The sequence below is a fragment of the Neofelis nebulosa genome, chromosome 9, assembly GCF_028018385.1.
Source record: "Neofelis nebulosa isolate mNeoNeb1 chromosome 9, mNeoNeb1.pri, whole genome shotgun sequence".
Lineage (NCBI taxonomy): Eukaryota > Metazoa > Chordata > Mammalia > Carnivora > Felidae > Neofelis > Neofelis nebulosa.
The window spans coordinates 69761617-69774808 of record NC_080790.1 but is presented as its reverse complement, the minus strand read 5'-3'; the positions used below and the strand labels follow the sequence as shown (position 1 = coordinate 69774808).

At 34.4% G+C, this 13192-nt stretch overlaps 1 long non-coding RNA gene across 1 annotated transcript in view; it reads left to right on the top strand.

Moving 5' to 3' along the window:
* LOC131486220 (uncharacterized) overlaps positions 1-13192 on the top strand; it is a 141337-nt gene that overhangs the window by 49206 nt on the left and 78939 nt on the right. Inside the window, exon 2 of the long non-coding RNA XR_009249244.1 lies at positions 12413-12596. This is a non-coding gene — a long non-coding RNA (uncharacterized LOC131486220). The remainder of the gene's footprint in view (positions 1-12412; positions 12597-13192) is intronic.

Sequence of the window (13192 nt, the reverse complement as noted above, 5' to 3'; positions counted from 1 at the left end):
GTTGAGTGCTACTATGTCCCAGGCACAGGTCTAGGAACTGGAATAAAAAAGTTAATGAACAAGACAAAAATCCTGCCCTGATTGTGGTTATATGCTATAGGAGGGAGACAAACAAAATGTCATAAAGAAGCAAAATGCATAATGTGTTAGAATCATATTTAATTTTAAGGAAAATAATAATACAGTGAAAAAAATAGGACTTCTGGGTTTGTTGTTGTTGTTTACCTTTACATAGGATGGTTAAAGAATGTCTTACTAAGGTGACAAGTAAATAAGACATAAAAGAGATGAAAAAACAACCACGTTTCTCTCATCTCAGGGAAAGGTACTCCAGGCTGAGGACATAGCAGGGACAATGCCCATTCTCTTCGAGGTGTTCCCAGTTGCTTCCCAGTGCTCAGTTCCAAAGTCATTCCTCACATTTTTAGGGTTAAAGGAGCATTCTACTATTAGATGCCAACATTTGTATTATATCTATTGCTATTGGATAATTATCCCAAATATTAATCTCATAAAACAATATTTATTAATTATATTTCATAGTTTCTGTGGGTTAATGATTAAGAAGAATCTCCACTAGACAGTTGTGTCCCCAGTTTTCTCATGAAGTTGTAGACAAGGTATCAGTCGGGGCTGCAGTCATCTGAATGCTTGACTGGCACTGAAGGATCTGATTGCAAGATGGCAAATATACATAGTAGGAGCTGTCTACTAGTGGGACATCTCAGGTTCTCTCCAAATGAAACTTTCCACAGGCCTTTTTAACTATCCTCTGATATGACAACCCATTTCCCCCACAATGAGCAATTTAAAAGAGAAACAAGCAGAAATTATTCATTTTTGACCTAGTCTCCGAGTTATATAGCATCCTTTATAACATTTTTACTCAATTTGTCTGAAGCAAGTAACTAAATGTAAGCCACATTTAAAGTGAGGAGTGTCAAAAATTCTTCACTATATTTTAATAACATTGTAACAAAAGAATAGCAAGTGCAAAGTTTCAGGAGGAGGCATATTACATCCAAGGCCTGTGACTGGCGAATTAAAAGTAATAATAATGAGACTGAGTAGGCTGACTAGATTATTTGTCAGAGAAAATGACAATTCTCTATTTGAAAATGATTTTCAACTCCATTTGGAAAACTTATCAATAATGAGAAATCAAATGAAAATTTTTGTGAATGCTACTGTAAGAGCAAATATCTATATATAATATGGAGATTTTGGACAAAACTGTATAAAGTCAAAGACGGGACATCCAAGAAAAGAGGTTTTCAATGAACAAGTGATCTGATTATTTTCTAAATAGCAAATCATTTCCCAATGAGTGGAAAAAAGGTGTTAGTAAAGTTATGATTGACCAGAAATGGACACATGCCACTATACAGTGGTCGATAATACCGCATGCTTTCACTTACATATATCGCTCAAGGAACATAAATAATTTTTAATTCAATATCATATATTAAAATGTAAGCCATGACCTTCTCCAGTTAAAGAAAAGTATAATTTTTCCAATTACTTAGAAATCTCTTCTTGCAAATTCTAATTCTTAGCATTGGTTCTTAACTTATCAGGCCATATGTACACTTCATATTCTTGGCTCACATTACTATTCTCTTTATTAGAAGTTTGTAATTTAAGGAACCTATATCTGCTTATGACGACTTGTTGAAATACACATGTGATAATTTAATGTCATAACACCTTCCTTTGTGATCAGTTTCCATCAAAGACTAATTTAATACAAAATTTTGACTCATGTTGAAATTATGCATATATATATATATATATATATATATATATATATATATATATTTGCTGTGACTTTGGTTACATATTATAATTACTTTCTATTGTTGTCTTATGTTTTAACAATAATAAGGAAGAAGACCCATAGAATTAAAATAAAAATTTGGGAAAACATTGTGGTGGCACATGATTTTACACATCTGTCAACACTCATAGAATGTACTCTAAAAATGGTCAACTTGTAACACATTTAAATTTTACATCAACGAAAAATAATTAAAACAGATAAGAAACTCTATGTTAGTATGTATTAAGACAAATGGCCAATTTCATGTTCAAAATATATTTCACCATATATATGAATGTGTGTTTGTGAGTTTTGTGTCTGTTGTTACATTTGAAAATAATAACTAGCCACCAACAAACTTAACAATATTTGGGAAGTTTTGATGGAGGCCCAATTTGTATCCATATGCTCCATTTCTACCAGCCCCTAGTGAACTAGTTGACTGTTTACTTGTTTAAGTTATGTCAGCTGTGCCATCTGAATTGTATTCCTCCTACAAAAAACAATCCATAAATGAACAATTGCTCTTTCAAGCTTCCACTGTGAGCTCCTTGAGGGAAAGGACCCTGTATTTAATCCCTGTTTTCCTAGGATCTGACACTATGCCTGTGAGATAAATTAATTAATGCACAAATGAAAGGATATAAAACTCTAAAGAATGTTAAAAATCTCATAATTTCCCTTTTTTGCATTACCTCGGTTTTCATTTATAAACTTTATTATGGTAGGTTGACAATCTTAATTAGGATGTCCTTAATTAGGGTAGCATAGTGATTGTAAGGAAGTAGTTTTAGAATTATACATGATCAAGTTTGTGTTTTAAATGTGCCACAGATCCCTTGGAGACAAGCTGTTTAAAGTCTATAAACATTGGTTTCCTCACCTGTAAAGTGGAAATAATTAGTCATAAAAGTAAAATTATTCATTAATATGAAGCCCCTGAGCACACTGTCAGGCACTTAGGAAATCCTTGATTCAAGGCAGATATTATTTTTTTCTACTATTAAATCCACTAGAAAACATATGCCCATATAAATAAAGGTTATAAAAATAGCATGTAGCATATTTGATTTTCATTCCACATCTTTTTTTTTCCTGTGGTGGCTTACATTTTTATTCAAAGTTTTAACACAAAAGTTAATATTCACAGAAAGAAGAGTTATCAGCAATCTGGTGTTTGACATATAGACATTTTAACTCTGGTGAATATCTGCCATTTATTTCAATCACTACATGTTTAAAATTAAATACAGTTTGAATTAGATTTTCAAGCCTCAAGCCAACATTAGTTGCTAATCATTTCATCCATTTATTTTGATATAATCAATTCCTGAAAACTGTAATTGAAATCCAAAGAGCAGGTAGATCCCTTTCTATTAAAAAAGGTGGACTGTGTTTCTTCTTTATCTCAGATGCCTTGAGTGAAAAATGCATAACAAGAAATCTGCTTTAGGATGAAGCAAATGAGGAATCCAAGAGCAAGAGCATCTGGATAAAAGGTTCAGAGCTTTTGACACTTCACTTGAATATGTAAATTAGACCTTTAGCTTTATACTAAGCATTTAATATTCTCATACAGCACACATCATACTGGTAAAGAGGAAATTCTGAAATTGGAGCATCGGTTTTTCATCTTAGGTGCATATTGGAATCATTTAGGAAACTTTAAAAACTACTGATTCTCTTATCTCCAGTTTTTTATTTAATTCACATGAGGAGTGGCCTGGGCATTAGGAGTTTTATAAGTTCCCTGAGTGATTTTTATTTACATTAAAGTTTGAAAATCACTGGCCTAAAGGAAAAAGAGCGAGGTAAAGTTCTCCCCAATACCTAATTAGAAATAAGAAAAAAATGTAAAATATGTTATTTCCAAGTCAATAGTTATCTGTAGTTTACCTATTGTCTTCCCTGAGTCTATTTCAAAGCATATATAACTTAACAATAAACAAAATAAACAAAATCATGACAAGTTGTTTAAATAGCTTATTTACTTTAGATTGTTTTCCAAATTAACTTATTTCCAAAATACGTTAATTTTTAATGTCACGAAGATTTAAGCAGATTAGAGAACATCATTTGTCTGCCATAACTAGTGGACAGAGAGAGGAATTTATATTTCAATCTTAACTTCATCTCTGCAATGAAACAGGATAGACAATCTAACTTTCAGTTTGCTGTAAAAACTGTAATATTCTTGACAACACGCTAAACAATATGGTATAAAATGGATCTATTTATATTTCCTTCCTAATACCAGGAAAAAAAAATGTCTACTTAATATGTGATATTCATGGTTAAAAATTCTGAATATATGGGAAACTATTGCAACTCTTGCTCTCCATACACCCAGTTCCTGTGTTCAAGTCTATTAAAAAGCAATGAGGTGATGTATAGTATGCCCTCAAAGCTTTCAGAGTGAATAATACCCAGCTTTTCAGGTGCTCAACATACTGCCTGGTGATAATGATAATGATGAATTCCCAAGCAGACTCCCTCAGATATTAGGAAAATGGTTTCCTTTAACTCATATTAGATACTCAAGTTTTACATCAGTTGGCTGTCTTTGAAAAATACTTCTTAACAGCCAAAAATATTACTTCACTTAAACAACTGTACGTATTTTGTAACCAACATACTATGTCCAGGAATTACAAATATAAAGTGAAATAAATAAATGTGCTCCTTGAAGGTCTGGGCTTTATGTTAGGTAGGGAAATACTAACATGAATTAAACTAAAGCTATATCTCAATGTTATATGCAACTGATTTTTATAACCACAGTAAATTATTTAAAAAATTTGTATCCACATTACCACCAGAAATATTCCAGACTGAGACCCAAAAAAGAGACCTAAAAAAGAGAGTCTTTGGGGAGTTCAGAGTAAAGATGTGATGAATAAAATAAGTTCTTTGTAGTACAATGCCAAAACAAGTAAAGAACAGCAAAATAATTGCAGTGCGATCAGTGTATCTAACAACTAGTAGCTCACATTGTTATTTTCCTCAGTAATGTTTAAGCCATATGAAGTTTCTATATGGCTGCCAATTTTATTATCTATTTATGGCCTTTCTTTTCCATTCCCACTGAAGTGACCTTGGTTAAGATTCTTAACACTTTAACACTCAAAATAGTACCCTACAGATCTAATTATTCTTCCTGCCTTTCTATTCACATTTTTATATACTACTGCCAGATTTTAAATCATATTACATTATTCATTTCGTGTATTTAACTTAAAAAAAACTTTTATTGAATATTTACTAAATTTCAGGCACTATGTCAAACACACAGGATACGATGGTGGGGGGAAAAAAAACAGTTTTGCTACCTTTAAAGTCTGAACAGTTACAACATGAAAACCTGATTTAAGAAAACACACATAAGAGGCACCCAGGTGGCTCAGATGGTTAAGTGTCTGACTTTGGCTCAGGTCATGCTCTCACAGTTTGTGAGTTGCAGCCCAGCGTTGGGCTCTGTGCTGACAGCACGGAGCCTGCTTGGGATGCTCTGTCTCCCTCTCTCTGCCCCTCCCCCTTTCAAAACAAATAAATATTTAAAAATAAATAAACACATAGTTTGTTTTTAAAATTTTTTAACATTTATTTTTTGAGAGACAGAGTGTGAGCTGGGGAGGGGCAGAGAGAGACAGGGAGTCATAGAATCTGAAGCCGGCTACAGGCTCCCAGCTGTCAGCACAGAGCCGGACACAGGGCTCAAACCCATGAACCGTGAGATCATGACCTGAGCTGAAGTCAGATGCTTAACTGACTGAGCCACCCAAGCACCCTTAAACCCACATAATTTAAAAAAATTACTTGTAGGGGCGCCTGGGTGGCGCAGTCGGTTAAGCGTCCGACTTCAGCCAGGTCACGATCTCGCGGTCCGTGAGTTCGAGCCCCGCGTCAGGCTCTGGGCTGACAGCTCAGAGCCTGGAGCCTGTTTCCGATTCTGTGTCTCCCTCTCTCTCTGCCCCTCCCCCGTTCATGCTCTGTCTCTCTCTCTGTCCCCAAAAAAAAAAAAAAAAAAAAAAAAATTACTTGTAAACTCTGCCGCTTACTGTTTATGAAATCTATTCATTTTATTATTTCCCATTTAGTTTCCCATTAGGAAATATGAACAATAGTACTTTTCTAATATAACTAATTAGAGGATTAAAAAGATAATCAATGGAAATTTCTTGGCACATAGAATGTTTAAAAAAATAGCAGTTGATTTTTTTTTAAATCTTCAGGTATTAACAGAGGGTGGTTTTATGTTTTACATTCAAAAGCCATTTAATGAAATCCCAACAGAACTGATATATGAATTTATTGTGGACAATAAAGTCCTATCTGTGTAGGACTTAAATAATTGTTTTGTCTTTAGTACTTTTCCTTAAGCATTTAAGAAAATGAATCACTTTTTAAAACCCAGACTATTTCAATCATAAGCAAAGCAAAACTCAAAGTAGAAAAGAGTGAAGCCTTTTTTATTTTTTTAAAGATCATGTATGTTTTTCAAGGCCTGAGGCAAGGTTTGAGAAAGGATATGATTTCATTATTGATCCAAACATCTCTTTAAAAAGAGATACAAGGTAAAACCTGAGGGGTAAGTTCCAACAATGAGAGAGCCTCAGGAAGCAATTGCCAGATATTTCAGTGCAGCAGAATCTGAATTGACTCATTCTATGCTAGCTCATTTCCGTGAACTCCAAAATAGCTAATAAAGCTTGTGGATTGAAATTAGTCCCCAAATATGCCAGACCTAGTCCTTGAATAAATATAACACATTAGAAAGAGTGAAATCCAAAGTAAGATACGGGAGATAGACTTTCTCTTTGTTGACAGCTTGCTATAGAGTGAGAAATTTTACTGAAGAGGAATTAGGTCTCTATTGTGAAAGATAACAGAAAACTAGAAAATCATTATTGAATGAAGAAGACTATACGGAAGATAAGTTAGATATCAAGAATACTTGAGGCCTTATATGTATTGTGTTTTGTGTTCATAAATTAAACTGTTAAAGGGATAATGGTATAGGTGAATAGTGAATAGATATAAGATTATCCATTCAGACTATTCATGGACAAATTAGAAGTAAATATTGTTAGTTTCAGTTTCTAAAGTTTCAAAATAGAGGGGGAGAAGGTAGCAAGTTTTGGGACCGTTGGATGGCCACAGTGATATTCAGACTAACAGAAAAGGTATGATTATGACCATATTTCAGATGGTAGATTTGACTACATTTGATAAAACTGAGACTATTTAGTGTTAGTAGGATGCGGAGTGACTAAAATTCTTATATTTTGTTGTTGAGAATGTGAATAGGTATAATCACTTTTAAAAACTGTCAGATTCTTTTGAATAAATAAAAGTAAGTACCCATACTATATGATCCAGTAATTTACCACCTATATATGTATGCAATAGAAATGGGTGCCAACGTACCCCAGAGGACATGCACAAAATGTTCACAGTAGCATTATTTATGTATACTCTTATAATATGTTATTTTTGGTCAATGACAGTTTAATGTCATGTTAGTCTAATGTCAATGTTAGTCTAATGCAGATCATCATGGTTACCTTTACATCATTCCTTCTCCCTAATATGTCAAATTCTTTCTAAATATGTGTATCTACTATAATTTATATGTAAGTATATATGTCATATATGCTATTATGCATATGTAACAAATACCATATTATATATTGTATATATTGCAAAATGCGTTGCACTATACTATATATATTTTTGTATAAATTATTTTGTATACTCTATAATTTGAATTTAGCAGAACCCTCATAAATGGGATCAGTGCCCTTATAAAAGAGACCCCAGAGAAACTCCTTGCCCCTTATTCCATGTAAGGTTACAGTCAGAAAATGGCCATCAACAAGAATTTGGTCTCATCAGACATCCTCCATGATCTTGGACTTTCCAGACTCCATCTCTGTGAAAAATAAATGTTTGTTGTTTATAAGCCATCAAGTTTAAGGCATTTTTGTTATCTAGGCATGCCTGGGTGGCTCAATCAGTTAAGGCTCCAACTCTTGGTTTTGGCTCAGGTCATGATCTCACAACTTGTATGTTCGAGCCCTACAACAGGCTCTGTGCTAACAGCACAGAGCCTGCTTGGGATTCTCTCTCTCCCTCTCTCTCTGCCCCTCCCCAGCTTTCTTTCCCTCTCTCTGTCTCTCTCAAAAATAAATACATAAACATTTAAAACAATTTTTTAAAAATGTATTTTTGTTACAGCACCCCAAACAGATTGACATTTCCTAAATGCTTTCCTTGCTTTCTTATGAATAAACTTATGTTCTTAAAAAACTGTTGACTATATTTTACTCATTTTCCTAGAGTTAATTTTTACCTTGAAGATATATTAGAATATCCACTATCAATTGAGAGTAGTGGAAGATATTCTTTGGTTTATGATGCACAGATATTCCTGAAAATTTGGTTGCTGACCTTATATCCTCATTCATTATAACTTCACTTCTCAGGAACATTGCAGATTTAACTTCTCCCACCTTTATTTTGACTTAATTTTGTCTTCTATTTTGTCTCTGCAATTTCCCAGAGATTTCAGATTGACAAGGCATGTCTTAGGGTCTTCTGTTTCCTCCATGATGTGTAGCTAGTATAATGTCTTGGCTAGAGTACATCTTCAAGACATATTAACTAATTGATTTGAAAATTTACATCCAAGGGTTCAGCTGAACCAAGACAATTTACATTATAAAAAGTCATTAGGTGAATTAGATTTGTTTTTTGTTTTTGTTTTTGTTTTTTAGAGAAAGAGAGCATGAGAGAGGGAGAGGAGGAGAAAGAGAAAGAGAGAGAGCATGAGTGAGGGAGAGGGGGAAAGAGAGAAAGAGAAAGAGAGAGAGAGAATCTCAAGCAGGCTTCATGATCAGCATGGAGCCCAATGAAGGGCTTGATCCCACAACCCAGGGATCATGACCTAAGCCAAAACCAAGAGTTGGATGCTCAACTGACTGAGCTACCCAGGCACCCCTAGATAAGTTACTTTTTTTTTAAGTTTTTGTTTTGTTTTTAGAGAGAGAGAGAAAGAGAGACAGACAGACAGAGAGATCACAAGTTGGGGAGGGCAAGAGAGAGAGTGAAAGAAAGAATCCCAAGAAGGCTCCAGGCCATCAGCACAGAGCCTGACCCGGGGCCCAATCCCATAACCCTGGGATCATGATTTGAGCTGAAATCAAGAGTCGGACATTTAACTAACTGAGACACCCTGGCATCTAGGTATTTTTAATAAAACTAGCATGTGGACATTCACGCTGTCAATAGCCTACACTCTACATGTGACATGAAGACTGTTTTCTTTTTAAATTAATCCTCTTTTTTTGTTGTTGTGTTTTGTTATATTGCTCTCCATATTCTGCACTTCTTTGCTTGTGAATTACAGGATCGTTTTAGTTTAATCAGTCTGCTTATAGAAAAAATTATCAAGACTGGTGTGTTATAAACAAAAGAAATTTATTTCTCATAGATCTGGGACTATGAAGTCCAAGAACAAGGTACTGGCAGATTTGGTGTCTGGTGAAAGCCTGCTTCCTGGTTCACATGCTACCATCTTCTTGCTGTGTCCTCACATGGCAAATAGGGGTGAGAGAGCTCTCTGGGGTCTGTTATATAAGGGCACTGATTCCTCCCCCCCCCAAAAAAAAATAAGGGCACTAACCCCATTCATATGGGCTCCATTTTCATGACCAAATCACTCCTGAAAGTTTCCACCTACAAATACCATCACATTGGGGATTGATTAGGTTTTAGCTTATGAATTATTATGGAACAGAAACATTCAGCCTATAGCAAGGGCATTATCACTACCTATCTCTTAATTTAAGTATTAATAATGTTGCTATGTGACTGGAAAGTACTACATGGTGTTAAAGAATTTTTTTTTTTAATGTGGGCTCTGGGTAGAGGGGTTTGCATTTTGAGTTAAATGCAGAAACATTGAAAATACCAAACAAATAACTACTGTTATTTTTCACAAATGTGCTAAGCTGACAGGTTGTTTAATATAAACAGAATAATGTGTGTCCTGACATTTTCAAATTGTCTAGGAACTTTTAGAACTGAATACTTCATCATGCCTTTAGTTCTTCAGTGTTCCTTTCAGAAAATTCTTTCTGCCTGAAATAAAGTGTATGACATTAAATCTTCTCCTAAGAAGACCACAAACAAGCCTACCTTTTAAACAAGCATTTCCAATGTTCAAATCAGATAGAAATTTCAGGCAGACCTGAAAATATACATTTATACCTTACCAATTTAACTTTTATATGTATCAGATAATTGCTTTGATAAGGTGGGAAAGGAGGTTAACTAAATTTTAGAGGGGATAGAAAAAGTTTTATTTCCAACAACCATCTTGCTCTTTTATAATGCTTGGTTTCAGAGCAGCGTATGCATCAAATTTACAGAAAAGCCTTACCTTAGGAAACCAAATGAATGAGCTTCCAAGAAAGAAAGAAAGAAAGAAAGGAAAAGAAAGAGAGAAAGAGTAAGAAAAGTTTTAAAAAGAATGAATAGTGTCTGATTTATTGTTTTATGAAAGGATTGAACACAAGCAATATTATCATTGTATATAGGTGTTAAAATTGAATTAAGTATACACACACACATACATACACAAAGGCATTTTTAAATAATCCCTTATTTAATTCTATCTGTAGTCTCTCATGTCTTCATTCATTGCATCTGAAACAATCTGGAGTTTAATTTCTCAGCAACTCAGTTATATTATATTAGCTGGACTACTGTTTAAGGATGATGAAAATATAAAAATATTCATGGCATCATCAAAGCAGTGGTTTCTATGTTAGATTTTTTATGATATGTATAATTACTAGGTACTTGCTGGAAATATATTTGGGACATTTAAATTTTTAGTCATCCTGGGCCATTGGTGCTAAAGGAAATATTAAAGTTGAACAAGGCAAAATCACAAAATTGAGCTTTCATTGCCCCAATTCTGTTTCTAAAAATGTGTTCAGTCTTCATGGATTTTGAAAAGGTTCTAGCATGACCTTGAGGTTAAACATCACACAGTGGTCTACTTTTAAAATGTACACAACTCAACTGAACAAGTTTTCCATACCTTTCTTCTCTGCAGAAATGACTTAGTATTTCACTCTACTGGTTTGGTTGTTAGCAAATGTTACATCTGCAAAGGTTTGCTCCCACATTATCCTATGAATTCACTGTGACAGCCTTTTCTTTGTGATCTCCACAGTACATAAAATATTTAATATATTGTTTTTAGTAAATATTTGTTGATTGACTTTGTGTTTCTGTACAGTAGAGAAATATCTTTAAAAATTTCTTTAATGTTTATTTATTTTCGAGAGAGACAGAGACAGAATGCAAGTGGGTTAGGGGCAGAGAGAGAGGGAGACACAGAATCCGAAGCAGGCTCCAGGCTCTGAGCTGTCAGCACAGAGCCCAACATGGGGCTAGAACTCATGAGTTGTGAGATCATGACCTGAGCCGAAGTTGGGTGCTTAACCGACTGAGCCACCCAGGTGCCCCTTTTTAAAAAAAATTTTTTTTTTAATGTTTATTTATTTTTGAAAGAGACAGAGACAGAATGTGAGTGGGTTAGGGGCAGGAGAAGTATCTTGTATAGTGGAATGTCTAGGACATGTAGGAATAAATATCTTTGGAATAAAAACTAGTTTCAACAATTTTCATCCACAGTGTAATAGTCATTCTGAGAAATAAACACAAGAAGATTCTATGAACACATTAGCCCCAAAAAGAGAATGGCAAAGGGAGGGATTGAGCTGCACACAAGGAATTCTAAAACCTTAAGATCAATATTAATTGCAGTTATTTTGTGCTTATTTCCCTCTTGAGTTGGCTCTGCTGAAGAAATAATGAAAGTTAGTGTGACTGATACCAAAAGTCTTCCTAAAAGAGAATGATTTAATTTTTGAGTTGATAACAGTGCCATAACTATTCATGGGAGTTGACATTATAAAATTTTTAAACAATAACAACAACAAAACCCAACAACAGCAACAAAAGTTTGTTGATGGATTATATAAATGAAAATAAAATAATGTAGTTAACAAATTCATATTTGCTTAACTTATTTCAGGGAACTGTGAAGATATTGGTATTACCTCAGATATTGTTCTCGATGAGCAAGGATTGGCAAAAGTTTTCTGTAAAGGACCAGATAGTGAATGTTTTCAGTTTTTTAGCCATGTGTGGTTACTGTCATATATTCTTCTTTGTCTTTTTTTTACCCTTTTACAATGTTTTCTTTAAAAAAAAAAAATCTTAACTTGAAGGCCATAAAAATACAAGACTTGAGGTGGATTTAATCCCCAGGGTGTGGTTTGCTACCCACTGCTTACTGATATAGTAAACTAAAGGGCATAACTATTAAAGATTTTACGCATTTTATTCTTTATGTATGATAGCCTCTATTGTTTATGCCTTTATGTAGTCCCTTCCCTCTAAGTATGGACTGGGTTTGGTGACTCACTTCTAAATTATAAATAAAGCAACAACAATTGTACGTGACAAGGATATTAGGCAATACAAAGCAGTATGGCTTTGTTTTCTGTCTCTTAGACTACATGCCCTGGGAGAGGCCAGCTGCCAAGCCTTGAGCAATCATATGAAGAGGGCCCAGCCATAGCCAATTGAGTAAACTTAAAATCAGAACCTCCAAGCCAGTCAATCCTCAAATGATTGCAGCCTTGACTATCATCCTGGCTGCAGTTTTATGAAAGACTCTGAACCAGAAACCAGCCAGGTAAGCCACTTTCAGAGTCTTAATTCACAGAAACCACGGGACATTAAATGTTTATGGCTATGTTTTGACATAAGTGGCTATGCAACAATAGAGAACTAGAAAGTTATAATTATAATATGTTATTTTGTAAGAATTTAACCTGGTTATCATAAAACTACAGATAACTTTAGTCTTATCTAGTATGTTAGTCAAGGTTATACAGAGCAACAGAACCAGAAGGGAATATATATATGAAGAAGAGACTTATTTTAAGGAATTGGCTCACACAATTATGGAGACTTGGTGAGTCCAAAATCTAATGAAGGAGGTCAGCAGGTTAAAGACTCAGGAAGGAGTTGCAGTTTGAATCCAAAGGCAGTCTGTGGGCAGAATTTCTCTCAGCCGGAGGAGAGGGGTGGTCAGCCTTTTTTTCTATTCAAGGCTTCAACTGATTGGATTTCTTTAAATACAAGCTCATCCACATTATGGTGGGCAATCTGCTTTATTCAAAGTCTACACATTTAAATGTACATTTCATCCAAAAACATCCTACAGAAACATGTAGAATAATGTTAGACCAAATATCTGGGCACTGTGACCCAACCAATTTGACACAT